At 36.0% G+C, this 21,401-nt stretch overlaps 1 long non-coding RNA gene across 1 annotated transcript in view; it reads right to left on the bottom strand.

The window, feature by feature from the left end:
- LOC306668280 overlaps positions 1-13,188 on the bottom strand; it is a 109,035-nt gene extending 95,847 nt beyond the window's left edge. Inside the window, exon 1 of the long non-coding RNA XR_013765812.1 lies at positions 11,407-13,188. This is a non-coding gene — a long non-coding RNA (uncharacterized lncRNA). The remainder of the gene's footprint in view (positions 1-11,406) is intronic.
- Positions 13,189-21,401: the final 8,213 nt, after the last annotated feature.

The following is a 21,401-nucleotide window of genomic DNA, read 5'->3' as shown; positions in this document are numbered from 1 at the left end:
GGCACAGTGGTGCACCCCTGTAATCCCAGCGACTTGGGAGGCTGAGGTAGGAGGTTCAAGATTTCAAAGCCAGCCTCTGCAAAATTAAGGCGCTAAGCAACTCAGTGAGATTCTGTCTCTAAATAAAACACAAAATAGGGCTGGGGATGTGGCTTAGTGGTCTAGTGCCCCTGAGTTCAATCCGTGGCACAAAAAAAAAAAAAAAAAAGACAAATCCTATACATCCTATATTAGTTAATTCCTAGACCTATCATAGTTTTTGTTACTATTGTGAATATCTTTGTTTCAATCATTTTATAACTGGTTATTTTTGTAACTTGATTTTGTGTCACTTGTATTATTGAACTTTCATATCAACTCTAATTGCTAAAATCCCTGCATGATTTTTTGTGTTGATAATTATATCATATACAAATGATGGGGGTTTATGTCTCTGCCCTTCCAGCTTCCTTTTTCTTGTTATATCAACTAGATCTCCAAGACAATGTTGAGTCACCATTAAAACAGTAATAAAGGGCATTCTTGTATGTTCCCGAATTTTAAAAGGAATATTATATCTTGGTTGCTGGTGAAACATCGAAAAGATTTTTGAAATATGGTCTTTGCTGTGTCATATCCTTTCTGTTGTCAATTTTCAGAGGGAGGTTAGGATAAATATATATTAAGCTGCATCAAATTTTTTTCCTGCAAGGAAGTTATCATGTGATTTTTCTCCTTTAGTCTTTTAATGTAGTACTTTATTCTGATAGATTTCAAATACTAAATCTTTGCATTTCAAAGATAATCTCTATTTGGTTTTAATGTATCATTTCATAGTCTGTCAGGTTTTTGTTAGTCCGTTTTTCAGTTAGAATTTTCTTCATAGTTAAATCATGTTCCTAAGTAAAAAGGATCTATAATTTTCCTCCTGTACAATTATAATTATTCCTTTATCCATTTTACTCCATGGTGTGTCAAATTTTTTTATTTCTATATCTTCTCAATTTATTGTTCTTTTTATCAGTATGCAATGTCCCTCTTCAATTCTGTTTACATTTTTTCACCTTAAATTCAATTACTTAAGTAGTGTTTTCACCAAGTTCTCTTCAATATTACAACTTAGTACATCTCCTGCCCCCTGTGGGGACACTGACTGATTCAGAAATTTCTTTGCCAGTCTTCCATATCTCTTAACATTTTTTATACTTTCTCATTATCCTTCTTAATGCCTTCCAAAAGAATTTCTTGTACTAATCATAAAATTCACTAATTCATTCTTTGTCTATGTTCATTCTACTACTCAATTTATTAATTCTTATTTTGGCAATTATAATTTTATACGCAGGGTTTGCACTATGTTCTTACTGCTTCATGGCTCCAATAGAATCCTATCTATTTAAGGATACTTATTATGCATATTTTAAGTCCTTATTCTATTAGTTTCATTTTTGTGCTTCACCTGGTATATATTTTTCAGTTTATTTTCTATCACAGTGTAATCTTCTGTTCTGGTATTTTCTTCATGTTCCCATAGGAAACCAACCCTCTAGAGACCACTGGCCAGCACTGTGTACCTGAAAGAGAAGAGCTAAAGCCTAGACCTAACTTGCTCCCCTTTTTATGAATTTAGAGAGTTAAAGAGGGGGAAATTGCCTTCTAGTGGAATGTCTGGCATTGTAATCTAGGTTTGACTATGTCCCACTGGCATTTCATGCATCAGAAAACTATGCCTCACAGAGAACTGCTACCCCGGGTTTCAGTGTGAGTAGGGGTAAGGCAGTGTAAAGACTTCTAGTTTTTATCTGCTTGTGGCCCCCTCACCTGACTCAGCACAACCCTCATGTTACTCCCCTTCTCCTACCAGTGGTGGGCTGCTCTGCAATTTTTCTGATAACAGACAGTGTAGGTCGTGACCTATTCAGGACAAGGTGGAGATGGGAAGAAAAATAATTTTTCTTGTCTACTCTCTATACTTGACATACAGCCCTCCTCTGCTTTGGGCCACCATTGCTTTCCTATAAAGGGCTCATCAACCTTCTTTGTCCTTAGGGATTTGTCACAAATTTTATGTCCTTGTAGATTTAACAACTTTCATATTTTTCCTCTTTCTTTGTTGTTGTTGTTTGTTGTTCCTTGTTATGCTGGGGATCCAACCTCGCACCTGCTAAGCAGGTGCTCTACAACTGCTGTATACTCCTGGCCCCTTCATGCTTCTGTCACGGTTTCTTTTAGAGACAATGTCATGTTACATTCCTTAAGCTGGCCTTGAACTCCTGCACTCAAGGGATGCCCCTGCCTCAGCTTCCCAAGTAGCTGGGACCAAAAGTGGACATCACCACACCCAGCAAGCTATCTTTGGCATTTGGTGCTGGGGATGGAATCCAGGCCTCTCACATGCTAGACAAGTGCTTTACCACTGAGCTACATCCTCAGCCCCTTTGTAGGGTTGTTGTGAGAATGAAATGAGTTAATAAATGTAAAGGGAATTTCTGACACTTATTGAGTGCTTATTATATTCCAGACGTTAATAATAATTCACATTTATGCACAATTTTAACAGAAACAATACCATACTTCAAAGCATGCAGGGATCAAGGAAGATTTATGACATACTTTCAAATAGGATGAAACCCTATCCAACGCTCAAATTAGAGCCTTCTTCCTTTGGCTAAAGCATTCAATTCTAATAAAATGCAACTGACCCTGAGAAGGACAGCAGTCATTTATGCCTTAGTGTGAAGGAGTTTAGTCAGTTCTTTCTCCTAAATGAGGAAAGGAATCATGAGGGCAGAGTAACCATTGGAGAGAATAGGTAAGGTAAGGAGATAACTGAAAAGCCCTCTAATCTCTTCACATTCAAAAGTCATTGAAATAATATTTAATTAAATTGTGTAATTACAAGGAAGCAGATTTAGAAACAAGTACAGTGGCCCACCAGAAGCACACACCTCACAAAGGAGCAGATGAACATGGGAATGATAGAGAACAGCCACCTAACAGGAGCAGCCAGCCAGCAAGAGCATCATAGCAGTCAGGAGAACTGTGGGAGATGTGTGGGGGTTGCTCAAGAGCTTCAGCTGTACTTCACAATTGGGATTAGGGTTGTGTGTAACTCTGTACCACTATCAAAATCTACCTCTTCTAATTCAGAAATACAAAATAAAACAAAATTTGAAGAAGAAAATGCCATCGCATTTTTGAGCTATATGCTGTGTACATTTAATGAGTTAATTTCTGAGTACCATTAGGTGCTTTATGTTTATTATCTTACTTGGTCCTCACTGTAATGCTGATATAAGTACTATTACTCCATTTTACAAATGAGGAAACTGGGGCACAGACAGGTAAAGTAATTTCCTAAAGAACAGCTATGAAGAGGTGGGCTCAGAACTCAAAGCCACCCACACTCCAAAGCTTAAGCTACTTCTTGTTGTATTTGCTGGATTTTGCATGGGTTACTATGAAATATTGCCAACCACACTATGTACTAGACATTAATTAAAATTTTGTTGAGACTAAATGGCCCTATGGTGGCTCAGGAAATATGAACATGAATTCCTGAGGAAATGTGAATCTAGTAAAGAGTAAAGCAAAGGAAGATTACCTGAGTTCAGAAGCTAATTCTACTTCTAATGGTGTGTACACCTCAGAAAACTATTTCAATGTCTTTCACTTCAGATTCCTACAGGTAAAATGGGATGAGAGTTGCTCCTAAATGTGATCGTTGCACAGAAACTTGGTAAATGCATCAACAGCATAGTGCCAGGAAAAGTGTTGTCACTTTAAGTCATAAAAACTGCCTTAATTCACAAATCAGAAAGTCCAGTCCACACTAGAAGTTTAACTTTAATCTGATTTAATGTTAAATCATCTCTGGGGAGAGTTGTGCCCAAGGCTGGCAGCGTTTAGTGGGGAAGAGTCTCCTCCTCTCCCTACCCTATACTCTCTCTCCAGCCCTCGGCATGTCTGCTCTCCCAGTGGTTGCTGACCAGGTTAATGACCCTGCCAAAGGCAAAGAAAGCGGGATGGAGGAGGGGCAGAGGGGGACAGAAAATTATTATTTTGACTGATTCACTTCTGGGTCAGCTTCTTGCTTTGGGGGTCTGATGGGTACTTAAAGATGACTAACAACTGTATGGGTTCTTTAGAGTCTCCCTCCAAAAGACTTAGGAATATTTGACTGCTCTTCATCTGACAGAAAAAGTAATGCATCTTACTCTGGCTGGCCACCTCCTTTTCCTCTGGTCTCCTACCTCCCCTCCTGACAGCAACCTTGGGAAGGATTTTAAATGACTCCAGTCACCCACATGGTTCACGTTCACTCCAAGAAAATTCTCCCCAGCTAACTGTGCAAGTGATCCCTGGCTTCTGCCATAGAGAAATGACCAATCCATTGCTTTGCCTTTGACAAGTGCCAGGCAAGATTCAGGAAGCAGCTATGCTCCCAACAGCCAGGGTCCCTTAGGAACCTCTCTTGACTTGAAGGGAGAGGGACTCTCCGCACGCCCCCTATGGGAACAGCGCTCAGTCCAGCATTCCCAAGAGAAATCCTCATCACATCTCTCATCCCCCCAACCTTTTTTTTTTTTTTTAAACTGGGGATTGAACCCAGGGGTGCTTAACCACTAAGCCACATCCCCAGCCCTTTTTAATATTTTATTAGTTTTTTATATTTTATCAGAGACAAGGTCTCAATGAATTGCTTAGAGCCTCACTGTTACTGAGGCTGGCTTTGAACTCGTGATTCTCCTCCCTCAGGCTCCTGAGTTATTTCATCTCCCCTTTTTGACCCCTTAACACCCACCACGTGTTTGGAAATTTTTAAGAGTCAAGAAGCTCATGAAAATTGGCATCTTTGAATGGCACCTCACTTTGGAATTTCATATTTATTGCAACTTAATGTTTCAGTCAAAACTATCAATTTAATATTTTATTGTATTATTTATCATTTGTATGAAATATGAAACAACTCTCAAACTGGGATAAGTGCTATAATGCAAATACAAGCAAATTGATATGGTAAAATAGAAGAAAAATGAACAAATTTTATCCAGAACTGGGAATAGAAGCCACAATGGAAGGCTTCACTTGGGTGATGACATTTGAGTTGAGCCTTCCAGGATCCACTTGTTCACGTAAACATTTACTAAGTACCTGTTAGAGTCTCAGCAGTATTCTAGGTGCTTGACACATCCAGTGAACAAAACAAAGAACCCTGGTCTCATGGGATTTACATTCTAGGAGGAAGAGGGAAGACTAGAGAGCAAACATAATAAATTATATAACTTGTTAGAAAGTGATAAATGGTATATATATATTTTTTAAAAAGTAGGGCAGGAAAGAAAATTTCATGAAACAGAAAAGATGAAGAACATTCAAATGGAAAAAACAGTATGAACAGAGGCCTGCAAGTTTAAGGGGAATGCATAATCAAAGAACCTATGATAGTGTGTGGTGACCAGAGGAGAGAGCAGTGTTAAAGTGTGAAGGCAGGAGTGGAGGTGCAGCTCAGGGCAGAGTGTTTGCCTAACATTCAGGAGGCTCTAGGTTTGATCCCCAGCACCACACACAAAAATTAAAATTTCTTAAGACACTGTGCTGAAAATGCTTTGATACCTATTCACCAACACCCAAAATATAAAAATTATCAAACACCTATTGCACAGGAGGCTTACAGGTATGATAACATACAAGGTAGATAGCCTATTCTCCATTAACAAAGCAAACCAGAAAAGGGAAAAGTCAACCCCTCATCCCTCATAGGGCCCAGCATGGCTCTGGCACACTGAAGGGCAACACTATGACCCACCACTCAGAGGTCAGCAATGACATCGCATCACCTGGCATAGCAAATGAAACACTAGAAACAAGAGACCTTGCTTCATGGGCAGTCTAGACAGTAGGAAAGACAGGTAAAATTACAGACTGCAAAGAACTGAAGGTCCTGCAGTAGTAAGTTAGGTTAGAAATCAAAGAAGTCTAACTTACTGTGGCTTCATTGCATACCCTATTCCAGGTCAACCTGATTTTAGGAAACTCAGCCAATAGTAGTAAAAAGAACTATAGTCAACATGACTATATGACTATCTTTAACTGTAATGGATGGGTTTATTTTTTGGTTTGTTTTGGTATTGGGGATCAAGCCTTGTGTGCTTGCCTTGTGTATTGTAGGCTACAGCCCCATCCCCATAATTTTTGTCCTTTAAATACAAACCTGAGTTTTCAGGATGGAATTAATGCTCAGGCTAAAAATTCCTCATTGCAGTTCATACCCCAGCCTTCTCCAGTGAAATAGCATCAGACTACCACCAGTAAACAAATTCTTAACTCCTTTCTTTAAAAGAGATTACCATAATCAGCTTGGAGACAGGGGCCCTCTAAGTAGAGCTTCAATCCATACACTGTGCCCAAATACAGCAACTTAGGAAAGAAATTATTTTCTTCAACTTTAAAAGGGAACTATAGCTTCCTTAACCTGAAAAAAAAAAAAAAAAAAAAGATACCTAGAAATGGGGAGGGTGGTCTTCTGAAATTTTGGTCTGATCATTTGAAAAGTGAGACTCTGCTGCCCCCTGCTGTTCATTATATAAACTGCATTTGGTGGAACTTCAAATAACTAAATCATTACAGTAAAATCCTCAACCCTGCCCTCCAACACACACACACACACACACACACACACACACTCCAAAACAAAACCCACTGATGTTATTCTAACTTAGGGGTTCCAAAATTATCTTCTACTATCTGAACCTCATTATCTATCACCAGGACCCATCAAGGCTTCATTCAACACACAGAATGAAGGCACTATGAATCTATCTCCCAGTATCTGCTCCTATCAGTGCTCTTCCAGGAATACATCTGTGACTTCAGTCATCACTTCCCCACTGACAGGATATCTCCAACCCTCATCACCCAAGTCTTGTTCATACCTTGATACTCAGCAAAGTCTTTAAACTCATTTTTAAAATGACCAAAACCAAACTCAGAGTTTCCCTCATTAACCAGCCTACATGAGCACTGCCTTCAGGGAACTTGACTTATTTTAAAGGTGTTACTAATAATCTCAAATCACTCAATTAAAAAAAAAATTATTTGTGAGCTTTTATTTTTCTTTTTACCGAATTTCTGTATCAAGTAAGTTTCAGGCATCATCTTATTCTATATCTTTTAAATCTACTACCTCCTCTCCATTGTGGCCCAGGTATAGGTCTTTACTGGTCCCTTGCTATTTGTCTGGAATGTTACACTAGCCTTCAAACTACAATTGCTTCTTCAAACAGCTGTCTTCACTCCAGTGCATTTCATAATTGTTGGCAGATTTATCTTCCTGAAGTATGCCTCTGTATATGTCAGTCTGTCTCCCTCCTGCCTCAAAATAAAATCTAAACCCCTCAGTCTGGCACCAATTCTACTACTGTATTTAACTGACCCAAACTGCAACCTCATGAAGCACATGCTCTTCCCTAGAGTCAGTTAGTGATTTTCTTCTGCACCTTGTTCCTGCTGATACTTCCTCCTTGAATGTTTTTGCTTCACCACTCCCACTATCCTGTTTTTTTGTCCAAATCACATGCATTTTTTAGGTCATAGGTCAAATAGCATTTCTTCCACAAAACCCTCCCTAATTCCTTCAACTGGAATAAATCTTTCTCTAACATCTAATCACACTCTGTTTGTTCCTTTCTTTATTTCAAATCAGTAAACAGGGGTTGAGGAGATAGCTCAGTTGGTAGAGTGCTTGCCTTGTAAGCATAAGGCCCTGTGTTCAATCCCCACCACCACCAAAAAAAAAAAAAAAAGAGACATTCAAATCAGTAAACATATATTGAGTTCCTGTTGTGTGTAGGAATATACCAGGTCTGGACATACTGGACAAATAAATAAATAAAAAGGCATGATCCCTATCTTATATCTAACAATCTAATTTGTGTCACTTTTCAACTTGTACCATCAGCCTTCCACATCCATGCATTCTGCATTCACATATTCAATGTCCATGAATTAAAAATATTTGGAAAAAAATTTACTTGTATACTGAACATGTACCAATCTTTTAGGCATTATTGCCTAAACAATATAGTACAACAGCTATTTACATTGTATTCGATATTATAAGCAATCTAGAGATGATTTAAAGTATATGGGACTTAGAGTTAGGGTTAGGGAGGGGGGCAAGTATGGAGGAAGGAAGCACTGTATAGAGGGTAAAGAGGGGTGGGAGGGGTGGGGGGAAGGGAAAAAATAACAGAATGAATCAAACAACATTACTCTATGTAAATGTATGATTACACAAATGGTATGCCTTTACGCCATGTACAAACAGAGAAACAACATGTATCCCATTTGTTTACAATAAAAAAAATAAAAATAAAAATAAAAAAAATAAAAAATAAAAAATAAAAAATAAAAAAATAAAATAAAGTATATGGGAAAATGTGAATATATGCAAGTACTATGCCATTTTAATTCTCAGATTTTAATGTTCTCTGGAACCAATCCCCCATGGACACCAAGGGTTGACTGTATTTTCTTTATGCATAAATCATACTTTTCCTTCTATTTATTTATTTTTATATTTTGGCACTGAATATTGAACCCAAGGACTGGGGATGTAGCTTTACCACTGAGCTACACCCTCAGTCTTTTTTATTTTTTGAAACAGGACCTTGCTAATCCCTGAGGCTGACCTTGACCTTAAGATCCTCCTGCCTCAGCCTCTCAAGTTGCTGGGATTACAGGTCTGCACCACTCCACTCCAACTGTACTTTTCCTTCTAAACGGAACATTTCATTTCAAAATTTCATAAATGCACTATGAAATTTTGCACTTATGTACATTTAATTCATTTTTGTGCTCCATAATTCACAACGGATCCAATGCTGAATTAAAAGGCAAATATACTGGTCAGACACAGTGGTGCATGCCTATAATCCCAGCAACTCAGGAGACTGGGGCAGGAGGATTGCAAGATGGATGCCAGCCTCAGCAATGTAGCAACTCTTGTCAACTTAGCAAGACCCTGTCTCAAAATTTAAAAAAAAAAAAAAAAAAAAAGTACTGGGATGTAGCTCAATGGTAAAACACCTCTGGGTTCAATCCCCAGTACCAAAAAGAAAAACAGTACACTGTTTTCATGGGGTTGGAGTTCTAGTGAAGGAGGCAGATGGTAAACAAAATTTCAAACAGAGGTAAGTGGTAACACAGTAGTGGGACAGAGAGTGATTGTGAGATGTGCTCTCTGAGGAAGCTGCAGTTTAACCTTGGTGAATGATAAAAGAGAATCAGTCATGCAAAGGTTAAGAACATTCTGGGCAGAAAAAACAATAAACACAATGGCTGTGAGGCAGAAGCAAATGCAATGTATCAGAGGAACAGAAAGAAAGCCAGTGTTCCTGAGGCATGAGTAAGGGGAGGCACAGCAGGAGATGAGGTTAGAAAGGCAGTGGTAGGATCACATTTGATAGTGCTGCATGATACCAAATCTAAACTCACGGGAAGTTTTTAGAGATGTCATGCAGTGAGGGGGCCTCAGTGTCTGTCAGTGATCACCTGCATTGTGAGCAAATATTGATGAGCATATGCGGGACACTTCCTGGTATTATGCGGAAAGCAGGTGTATGTGGAGTGGTATCTTTTCAAAGAAACTGGAGAGTAAAATTAATGAGCAGTAGACATAAGAATAAGAATTTGACCTATTTTTGCTACTATATTCACAGAAAATACTTAGAGACAGCTGACTGATCCTAATGAAATGTAGGGATACATTTTTAACTGAAGCAAGGAAGCCTTTCAATATTTCCTTTTTTCTCACTCAGAATCTTCTGCTTTCCTAGAATGTTGTTTCTCTGGATTCCTGGGATGTATCTTGTTGGGAAGAAAAAACAATTGAAACCAGAGCAATTCCTCCTCATTCTTCTTAATGATTATACTGGAATCATTGCGGAAGCAGTGGGGGTCTCTGAAGCAGAAGGGAAACCCATGAAGTCTACAGGGCATTTTTTTCTTAAGTGTTGTGTATCTAGAGACAGTCTGGTTCGGATATCAGTTTTATCTGACAAATTTGGGTATGTAAGTCATTCCTAAAATTGTAATTGCCTCTTTAAGATTCCAAAGGACAAGAATTTACAAGGCAAAATACAATGGCTACACACATTCTTTAAGGTCTGTACATTTATATCTAAGAGAAAAATAAATTATAACATTTATTCATCCTACAAATTCACTGTGCAAGAATCACATGATATGTACAATTCAAATATATTAAATCAGTCATATTCCTAATATTACATATCAAACCCAGGGTCTCAGGAAAACATTGCTTGATTGAAATTCCAAATTGGAAAAAGAATAAGATACAGATCTTTTTAGAAATCAGTGGCCTACTGTAGAGTACAGAAATTTCTATAGCATTTTTGTGCATGCACTGATAAATCAAGGTGTGGAGTCTTGGGGAGTTATTGGTGAATACAGGGAGAGGAGATCAAGAAAACCCAGGAATGCTTCCCAGTACAGCTGAATCTAAGCATTTTTTTTTTTTTTTTTTTTTTTTTTTTTTTTTTTTTTTTGGTTTTGGTTTGTTTTAGGTAAACCCTAAAACCTTTAGAGCTGAAATTTCACACCAAACTTCCAATAACTAGGAGTGACTTTACCTCCCAGGGAATTTTGGCAATGTCTAGAAATATTTTTGATTGTCATAACTGGCTATATGCTTCTAGACTCTATGAAGTAGGGGCTGGCGATGTTGCTAAACATCCAATAATGCACAGTACAGCTTCTTACAGCAAAGATTTATCCAGTCTAAAATATCAAGTGTGGGGGCTGGGGAGATAGCTCAGCTGGTAGAGTGCTTGCCTCGCAAGCACAAAGCCTTGAGTTCGATCCCTGGTACTGCAAAAAAATAAAATATCAAGTCTGTCAAGAATTCCTAACCCAGAATGAAAGAATTATGAAGTACCATACAAATATAAACACAAATACATTGTTTAGGAACGAATTTCTCTAATGAAATTAACATGATCACAGTAATTATTTAATTAGCCGCCTCAACCATGTCAATCAAATACCAATAAAATAAATTAAAATTTTGTGATTACTATGAAAAACATGTTTCATTTTATGTACAGTTCAAATACATTAATCATCATATTCCTAACATTATATATCAAACCCAGGATCTCAGAAAAACATTGCTCCATTAGAATTTCAAAATGAAAAATATCATACTTAAACAGAAATTGTGAGTTTTTTATAGCATTCAGCTTCTAGTATAGAAAAGGCTTAGCCCATTCTTTTTGAGTTTAAAATTACATTATATAGTCATATGGTCAGCATCCTGTAGCTGGATACATTTGTTCCCTATAGGAAGTTTGTAACTTGTAAAAGGAGTTTTATGCAGAATACAAATTGGGAGTAGTACATGACTACCTCTTGAGGACACTGAGTTGTGCAAACAACATCACTTTATCTGACGTAGTGGCTTTCCATTGGTCTATCTGTTCACCCCGGGACTGTCTGGAATTATAGATCAGGGACATCACTGTCGTACCCCAGCTGCTGCAGAAAGCTACTGGAAGAAAAAGAGATTTATGAGTATTTTGGTTATACTGAACCAAGGATACAGGAGCTATACAACAGGGAGCCTGGTAGCTCTAAATTGTAGGCATTATGCAAAAAGAAAATGCAGAGTAGGGTGTCAAGGGAGTCCTCCAGTAGCAACAGGACATCTTTTGTAAACTCTCTGAAGAATAAATTTAACAGTTATTAAAGAATACCACCCTGTTGTTTCAGACACTGAACTTTATATCAGCCGAAGGGATACAAGGGATTTACAGAAAAACATCTGTCATTTAACAGTGACCTCAGCACTGACAACAATTCAAATCCCAGTTGAGTAGAGTGACTTAATCCTCTGGAGGTGGCTGATTTGGGAGCTCTAAGATTAGTAGCTTATTGATATAGTCTTGTCAGTTAAGGACCTTTGATACCAAAAGGAAAGAAATCATTAATTATGATGAATTCTGTTACATGAGACATTTACAAATTATTTCCCTTCAACTAAATTAAATCATCAGGTCTCAATTTTGTTAATTTCAACAAAAACCCTATAAAAACCTTAAAGAGAAATGGGTTAATGGTAATCTTCAAAATAAGTTATGAAAATCAAAACTAAGTCAAAATGGATATTGTAAAATTTTAATTGTCCGTATTAACTTTATGTAATAAAGTTACAAGTTTATGTAATAAAGTTACCAAGCCAATGTTTTTTTACTTTGATCTCTAATTAAAAATAAATAAGGTCTGAGCCAGACTTGTTGGCACATGCCTGTAATTCCAGCGGTTTGAGAGGCTGAGGCAGGAGGATCATGAGTCTAAGGCCAGCCTCGGCAACAGTGAGGCACTAAACCCACTGAGACCCTGTCTCTAGATAAAATACAAAAATAGGACTGAGGATGTGACTTAGTGGGTGAGTGTCCCTGAGTTCAATCCCCAGTACCCACTCCCAAAAAATAATAAATAAATAAATAAGTTCTGATGTTTAGGTAACAGGAGGAAAACTGGAGCTTAAGTGTTGAAAGCCAGCCAAGCACCTCAGACAGTACTAGGTGCTTATTACATTTAATCTCTAAAACAATCTTACAAAGAAAGTGACTATCTTCATTTATCAGTGACAAAACTGAGGCTTTTCTTTATTTAAATATTTTTCTTGAGGTGGGCAGAATGAAAAAACGGTACTGCTCGGGAATAGCAGGAAAGGAACATCTGCTGAATCCCAAGGCTAATAAATTATGTTACACTATGTTGCCATGAGAAATTACATTTTTTATGTCAGACACAAGAATACTACAATTCATCACTTGTGAGAGAAAGTATCAAGACTGTAAGTTGATCATGAGCTCCCTCCCGACCCAGTACCATACCCACACATCCGATTGTTTACTTGATAATACCATTTAAGTGTCCCACAGACAACACCAACTTATGCCCCCAAATTGAACTATCATCTTCTTCACCTAAACTTGGGTCTTCTTCCCATTGTTCTTTCCTGAAGGAACAGTGTCAACATCTATCTCATTGCAAAGAATAAGGAAATAATGCAAAAGATAAGGAAAAAAAAAAAACATTAGTATTATCTTGGTGGTTGGATTCTAGTTTTTATTTAATTCTTTAAATTTCTATTTATAAGACTTTTAAAAATATTTGCACTATAATATGACCTGTGATCATTTGCACTATAATATGACCTGTGATCATATCCTCATTGTTTTAAAAACTAAACAAATAAAAAAAATAACAAAAAAAAACAAATAAGAGTTGAAAAACAACCCATACCTTCCAATGCAACTTCCTTCCTCATTGGTAAATGCTATTTGTATATCCTTTCGGATTTTTTTTTTTTTTTGTCAACATATTTTTACACATTGCTGTACAAATAGATAGCTCGGAATTTATATATTTACATATATATAGCTTTTCCTAAGTGAAATTCTAATATATGCATTATATTGTAACTTGCTTTTTCCTCTTCACAACTTATCTTGGAGATTATTCCAAGCCAAAATATACAGGTTTCTCATCATTACTAATGCTAGAGTATTCAATTGTGATACCTATTCCATAATTTAATCATTCCCCTTACTGCTGAATATTTAGGTTATTTCCAATTTTTCAATACTACAAATAATGGTGTAAAGACCATTCTTATACACTGTTTCATTAATTCTTAGACAAAAAGTAAATCCCCTACATTTTGTCATTTCAGGTGCTTGTATGCATCTTATCATGCTAAGGCAAGTTACCATTACTGTCGGCCAGGTCAGGTAGATGGACTTGCAGTATAAATTTGTTTGTTTTTACACTTCCCTTTAAGAGTAAAAAAAATTAGCCTCAATACCTTTTAGATTAACTAGGAATCTTTCTTTTGTAATATCCTTCCAGGCATTTACAATTTCAGGCAAATACATGGCTATTTATAAGTGAGACTGATGGACCTATGTACATTTTAAATTTTGCTAGATACGCCCAAATTGCCCTCAGAATAGGGAAGCAATCTATACAGTCATCAATATTGGAAAGGTCTTGTTTTCATCTTTGACAGTTATTATAAATTTCCAAATATTTATCAGCATAAGGGTTTCTAAACTGAAGCAACCAACTTTATTCTTTTGTTTGTCTCTTGTGTATTACAGATATTTTCTCTCCTTGTTACCTATTTTGTTTATGGTGCCTTTCACCCTACAGTATTTTATATATATATATATATATATATATATATATATATATACACACACACACACACACACACACACACACACACCAAATTTATCATACTTTTTCCTTAGGACTTCTTGCTTAGAAAGACCTTTATTACAAATTTATAAATGACTTTTTCCTATGTTTCATTTTAGTATTACATATTATTTGTGAAATTTTAACTTTTCTTTAAACCATTTATTTTTGTGTATATTGTGATATATTGGGAACTTCTGAATCAGCTTAAGTGGCATATACTGCTAGAAGAACCCTAATATCCATTCTTACATTTTCCTATATTAGAACCCCTGCTTCTACACTAGCCCTCCACTGTCTACCTGAACTTTTTTATGAGAACACCGATCTTCCTTAAGCCAGTTATTTTTAACTTTCATAGCCCAAATGAATCCTAAGTAACAACTGGAATGATAAATTAACTGAATCACCTGAAGATAACTGACATGTAGATAGTATTTTTACAGACAGAAATATAGACAGCTCTATCTATCTGTAACCTTGTTCACTATTTATACAGGCATTTTATATCCTCCATTAAAATGTATAGTTTCCTCATATGGATCTTGCCTTTTTCCATTTTTTGTTCCTAGATTATATATAGTACAGGGTCTTTGGAAATGAGGTACTTTTTAAAATTTATTTTTATTGTAAACAAATGGGATACATGTTGTTTCTGTTTGTACATGGAGTAACAGCATACCATTTGCTTAATCATACATTTACATAGGGTAATGATGTTTGATTCATTCTGTTATTTTTCCCTCCCCTCCAACCCTCCCACCTCTCTTTTCCCTTATACAGTCCCTCCTTCCTCCATTATCCCCCCCTCCTACCCCCCATTATGTGTCATCAACCGCTTATCAGTGAGATTATTCGTCTTTTGGATTTTTGAGATTGACTTATCTCACTTAGCATGATATGATATTCTCCAATTTCATCCATTTGCCTGCAAATGCCATAATTTTATTATTCTTTATAGCTGAGTAATATTCCATTGTGTGTGTGTGTGTGTGTGTGTGTGTGTATCTCATAGTTTCTTTATCCATTCATCAATTGAAAGATATCTAGGTTGGTTCCACAGTCTGGCTATTGTGAATTGAGCTGCTATGAACATTGATGTGGCTGCATCACTGTAGTATGCTGATTTTAAGTCCTTTGGGTATAGGCCAAGGAGTGGGATAGCTGGGTCAAATGGTGGGTCCATTCCAGGTTTTCTAAGGAATCTCCACACTGCTTTCCAGAGTGGCTGCACTAATTTGCAGCCCCACCAGAAATGTATGAGTATACCTTTTTCCCCACATCCTCGCCAACACCTATTGTTGCTTGTATTCTTGATAATCGCCATTCTAATTGGGGTGAGATGGAATCTTAGGGTAGTTTTCTTTTGCATTTCTCTTATTACTAAAGATGGTGAACATTTTTTCATGTTTGTTGATTGCTTGTAGATCTTCTTCTGTGAAGCGTCTGTTCATATCCTTAGCCCATTTGTTGATTGGGTTATTTGTATTCTTGGTGTAGAGTTTTTTGAGTTCTTTATATATTCTGGAAATTAGTGCTCTATCTGAAGTATGAGTGGCAAAGATATTCTCCCACTCTGTAGGCTCTCTTCACATTGCTGATAGTTTCCTTTGCTGAGAGAAAGCTGTTTAGTTTGAATCTGTCCCATTTATTGATTCTTGCTTTTATTTCTTGTGCTATGGGAGTCCTGTTAAGGAAGTCTGATCCTAAGCCAACAAGTTGAAGATTTGGACCTACTTTTTCTTCTATAAGATGCAGGGCCTCTGGTCTGATTTCAAGGTCCTTGATCCACTGTGAGTTGATTTTTTGTGCAGGATGAGAGATAGGGGTTTAGCTTCATTCTGTTGCATATGGATTTCCAGTTTTCCCAGCACAAGGAAATGAGGTATTTTAAATTACACTTCTAACTGATCAGTGCTAGTCTATAGAAAGCTACACTTTCATTTGTTGAACTATCACACAAAACTATCTTTTATTATTATTCTAATAGATTTCAACTGTTTCCCTTGGATGTTCTGTCTCCACAGTTGCACTGCCTGAAACAGTGACTGTGGCATCTCTTCCCAGTGTTTCTTGGGGTTAAGTGATCTTTTGATCCTGATGTGAACTTGAAAAATTTTAAATCGAAATTTAAGTGTTAAACGTTAGGAAGTGTTTTTTCATCATCCATCAAAATAATCATGATTTTCCAATCTTTTTTTTCTCTACCACTATTTTCTATTAATTTATTTGTTCTCATTAGTTGTACATGACAGTAGAATGCATTTATACGCTTTGATACATCATACAAAAATGATTGTACATATTGTAGGATCACATAGGTCATACAGTCATATATGTACACAAAGTAATAACTATCCTTTCTACCCCCACACAGTACTGTATTTTCCAATGAGTCACGTTATGTTGCATTCTTTGGGCAAACCTTACTTTGCCATGACACAACTTTTTAATTGGTAATGTTTTCCAAAGATTCCATCTGTTCCTAAAAGACTGAGATATAGTTATCTTTAATGGACATTTTTCTGGAATAAGGGCCATGATAGTTTCTGAGACCAATCTGAGTTATTTCAAGATCTTGTATAATCTAGAACTTAAATTTTTTAAAAAATTCCAAAGTTTTTATTTCCTGTTAAATTTGAGCATCACAAGGAGTTTTACAACTGACTGGATTTGTTTACCACTAATTGCTACCCACTTTTCAATTGTTTTATTGCACTGTGATGACAGGATGGAGCCTGATTTTACCTAACAAAAATTCTTTTTGTGGCCTGCTTTCATGGTCATTTTTTGTGGTGTTTGAAAAGAAATATACAGTCTATCACTATTAAAATTTATGAACTGTAAGATTCAAAATTTTGTTTCAATTTTGAACTGACAGCTTCTGAGAACTTTGTTCAAATACTTAGCTATGATGGCAAATCAGTATCTCCTTATGTATCCAAAATTTTCTTCATATAATTTATTTTTTAGTTGTAGGTAGACACAATATTTTTTATTTATTTATGTGAGGTGCTGAGGATCGAACTCAGTGCGTCACACATGCTAGGAGAGCACTTTACGGCGGAGCCTCAACCCCAGCCCTTCTTTATATAATTTGATGCTTAATTTAGTGGATAATTTCTGACAGTTATTTCTGAATTTTTGCATTCTACAACTGCTATGTCCTTGTTATGTCCTCATTCTCAGATTGTAGTTTGACCTCAAGTTAAATTCTAAGTTTAAACTAATTTTTCCTCAAAAAAAAAAAAAAAAATTTCCCTCGTAACTTTAAAAATAGTAGTATCATCTAATACTCCAACACAAAGAAGTCTGAACAATATAATTCTTTTCCTTATAGGAAAATTGTTTCTCTTTAGACATTTTGAGATTTTTTCTCTTTATACTGGAATTACAGAAATTTTGTCAGAATTTATCCTGTATGACTACATTTTCATTATTTTTGCTCAATATTTCAGCCTTTTTGTCTTTCATCAAAACCTTTTTTCCCATTTTTTTTCACCATCTGAAACATCTATATAAACATACTCACAACCATTTGTTCAAAAATGCTAACTGAACACTTAACACGTGCCTGACACTATGATATAGTCAAGATCTTCAATGCTGTATTCTCTCTATATGTTCCTCATTTCAGGAAGTTTAAGTGGATAGTGTCCTCCAGGATCTTCCATCTTTTCTCATAATTTCCATCTATTTGATCCTTTCTTGCAAGAATTACTTCAGTTCAAAATTATAATTAGTACTGTTTCATATAATACTAATTATACTTATTTTTTCCTTCCATTGTTTCCCCAAGAATTCTTTCTACTTACATATGGCACCTCTTTCATGTTGCTCAAAATTTCCTAAGTGTTGTTTCTTGGTTGTATGTCTCTACATTGAGACTTCATAGGTCAGTAAATCTTTTCTGTAAAGGTTAGGCTTTGAGATCCATATATGGTATCTTTCACAAATCCTTTGTTTTGGTTTTATATAGCCTGCAGATGGTAGCTTTCTAACCACTAAATTTTTTTCATTATTACCTAATTTTTCCCAACTTGAGAGAAAAAATTTCACGGCAGGTTTTTATTGCAAGGAATCTAGCATTTTAATTTTGTAAGGAAGAATAATCAGCAGAAAAACTGGGAAATAGCCAGTCAGGTTTTGTTGTTTGTGGAAATATGAGGAATCAAAGCCTCTAGTATCCATAAAACGCCAGGGGAAATGGCACACTCTGAAACATACACACACATACCCTCTCTCACTCTCTTTCCCCCATATATGCTGTGTCCCACTCTGATACACACACACATGCAAACACAAACTCACTCTCTTTCTCCCTCCATATATGCTCTGTGTCCCACTTTATTTGGTAAACAGCAAGAAGTGTTGAACCTTGGAAGAATTCTGTAGACCAGCAGCTCTGAGTTAGTACCTAGAATAATTAACCAGTCCTTTAAAAATCTGATTATCAAATATAACCATTCCCTCACAGCTGCCTCTAAAACTGGATAATTCTTGAATTATCATCTATATGTAACTCTATTCTTGGTCCTCTTGGTTTCACCTAGATCTGATTCCTTGGCTGTACACGATGTACACACCATTCGTGGAATCATATATGTACATAGGGTAATGATGTCTGTCTCATACCACTCTTTCCTTCTGCCCCCCCACCTCATTTCCCTCTATACAATCCAAAGTTTCATTCTGTAATTTTAATAGAATTTTAGAATAATTTGAATCTAGTATGCCACTTTGATCCTGAATTATTCTAATCATACTTCACACTCACCTAATAACTAAGCTGCTTGTGTTTCCATGTATGCTGTTTCATACTTCCCTGTCATCAAAAAGGTAACCCTGTTGCAATCAACATCATCCAATCCCCATCCCTAATAAAGCATTTTTAAAAAGTTTTTTAAATAAAAGTTAGGAAAGTTGGGAAGAGGATGATATGGTTGTTTCCCAGGAGGCCTCGAATGGTGGTGGGGCCTACTCATTTTCCACTGCCACTTTTACTCTCTAGCTTTTCAGGGTCCGTCATTTTGTTTGCATATCCAACAGGGATCCAGTTCTCAGAGCAGGGGCTATAACTATCAAATAAAGTCAAAATGTTAATTTATAATATGAACTGTAACTACCACAGGGCCTGCAACATTTCTGCTAGCATAACTATTTCTTTGCCTGTCCATTAACAGATGTCAAACTATAATAAAAATAAGTCTGCTTATGATTAATGCCACTCAGATGTATAGTCTAAAGCATTTAAAATGGTCAATTTTAAGCTGTGTATACTGTACCACAATAATGAAGTTTACTTATATTCCAAATAAGAACAAATTGATAAACAAATCCAGTGTTAAATAATATCTAAGATTACCTGACAATATCTACTTCTTCTATAAGAACAGAATTCTCAAGTGTTTTAACATATACTAATATTTGCCCTTGTTTAGTTCTTTTTTCTGTCATGTATACAAGATCTTGTTACATGGAAAAATTACTAGTCCTATTACTGACTTTATAACATGAGGAATTAAATTTAAAGGGGGGGGGGTCTGGCTTCTGCAAGTCTGTTACAGATCATTCCAATGCTTTTATATACTATTATGAAGAATCCCCAAACCTATGCCTATTTACAAAAGGGCAAAAGCTCCTGCTTTGATATGAGAGTCATAGGTACCAGAAATTTACTTGGGGGCCTTAATGTTCTCAAAGTGCAATCACTTGCCACTACCTTCAGAATCACCTGGAATACTTGGTTAAAAATACATCACTTCCAAAGAATATACTCTTACAGTCAATCTAGGGTGGCACTCCAAATCCTTACTTTTGCAAAAATCTTAAGAACTACTGCCCCTTTCGAACATTTAAGGTAATGTTAAGGAGGAAGAGTCAGTCACAGAGAGCTGACAGGTACAGGAAACAAAAAATGTAAAAGGTCTCCGTAGAGAAGAGCTTCATCAAAAAATAACAGAATGCCATTATGGTGAGAAGAACAGCATAATATTGAAGTTGGAAATCTAGGCCAGGACTAATCACCATGAGTGTGGATTGCACAGATCCAAAAAGAAGAGATTAACACTATATGAATTATATCTTTAAAAGATTATACTATTAAACTGTGTGGAAAACTAAGTCTAGCAGAGTTAAGAGTGGAAACAAGATTAGTTATAAGCTATTTCAGCTATTCAACAAAGATGATGATGATTTCAACTGGGTTAACAGCAGCAGAGGTAAAAAGAGCAGGCAGACAAATTCTGGAAGTAGAACAGACAAGATTACCTAATAGACTGGAAATAGGAAAAAATAAAAAACAAAGACTACAGTATGATCCCTAGAGACATAATTTATAGAACTGTATGGGCTGTAAATTAATTTCTTTGGTTATCAGAACTGCATATCTTGCTTTTTAATAAAGAAAACAATTAATACTTGGAAAATGGAAGTTGAAAAATTGTTAAAATTCTTATATGAATCCTTTTTATAAAAGCAGTGAAGCTATAAACACTAAGGATCACAAAAATTAGTCTGCCTATAAACTACAAATATACAATTTATCCACTGGAAAAATACATAAATTTGAATTTATAAATTAAGCATAACAAGCTATATTTTATTAATACTTTTCAAATAAGCTGCTCTGTATAAAGCCTTAAGCCTTCCACAAAAATTACTACTTAGATGCTCTCTCCTCTCTCTCACTCTAAAACATTAACCTGAAAGTTGTTACACTGAATTCTTATTATACAGTACTTTCTAAAAGTTTTATATCTTAATCAGATTACCAGGGACATTACATTTAAAAACCCCAACTTAGTGTCAAAAGCACTAAATATTAATAACCCAAAGGAATCTATTACTCTTTTTCCTTAGCCTTTCCACAATTATTTTTAAATAAGAAATAGGAGGTTGATCAAAGTCTATTACCCTTAAAATATGAACTCCTGAGCAAAACAGGTTTTCCACTAAGTAAACACAAATGCCTAGATAATTTGAAGACCAAATTTTCTGGTCTTCAAATAACTTTCTCTTGTTTGGCTCCATATATCTAATATCTAATATCTAGTATTGAATTTTCCCCAATTTAAAGGTAAGCAAAAGTAGTTCACCATTTTTAAAAAATCACAATGGTCCAAAAAATC

Source organism: Sciurus vulgaris, assembly GCF_902686455.1.
Source record: "Sciurus vulgaris genome assembly, chromosome: 1".
In the NCBI taxonomy this organism is placed as follows: domain Eukaryota; kingdom Metazoa; phylum Chordata; class Mammalia; order Rodentia; family Sciuridae; genus Sciurus; species Sciurus vulgaris.
This window is presented reverse-complemented; position numbering and strand designations above follow the sequence as displayed.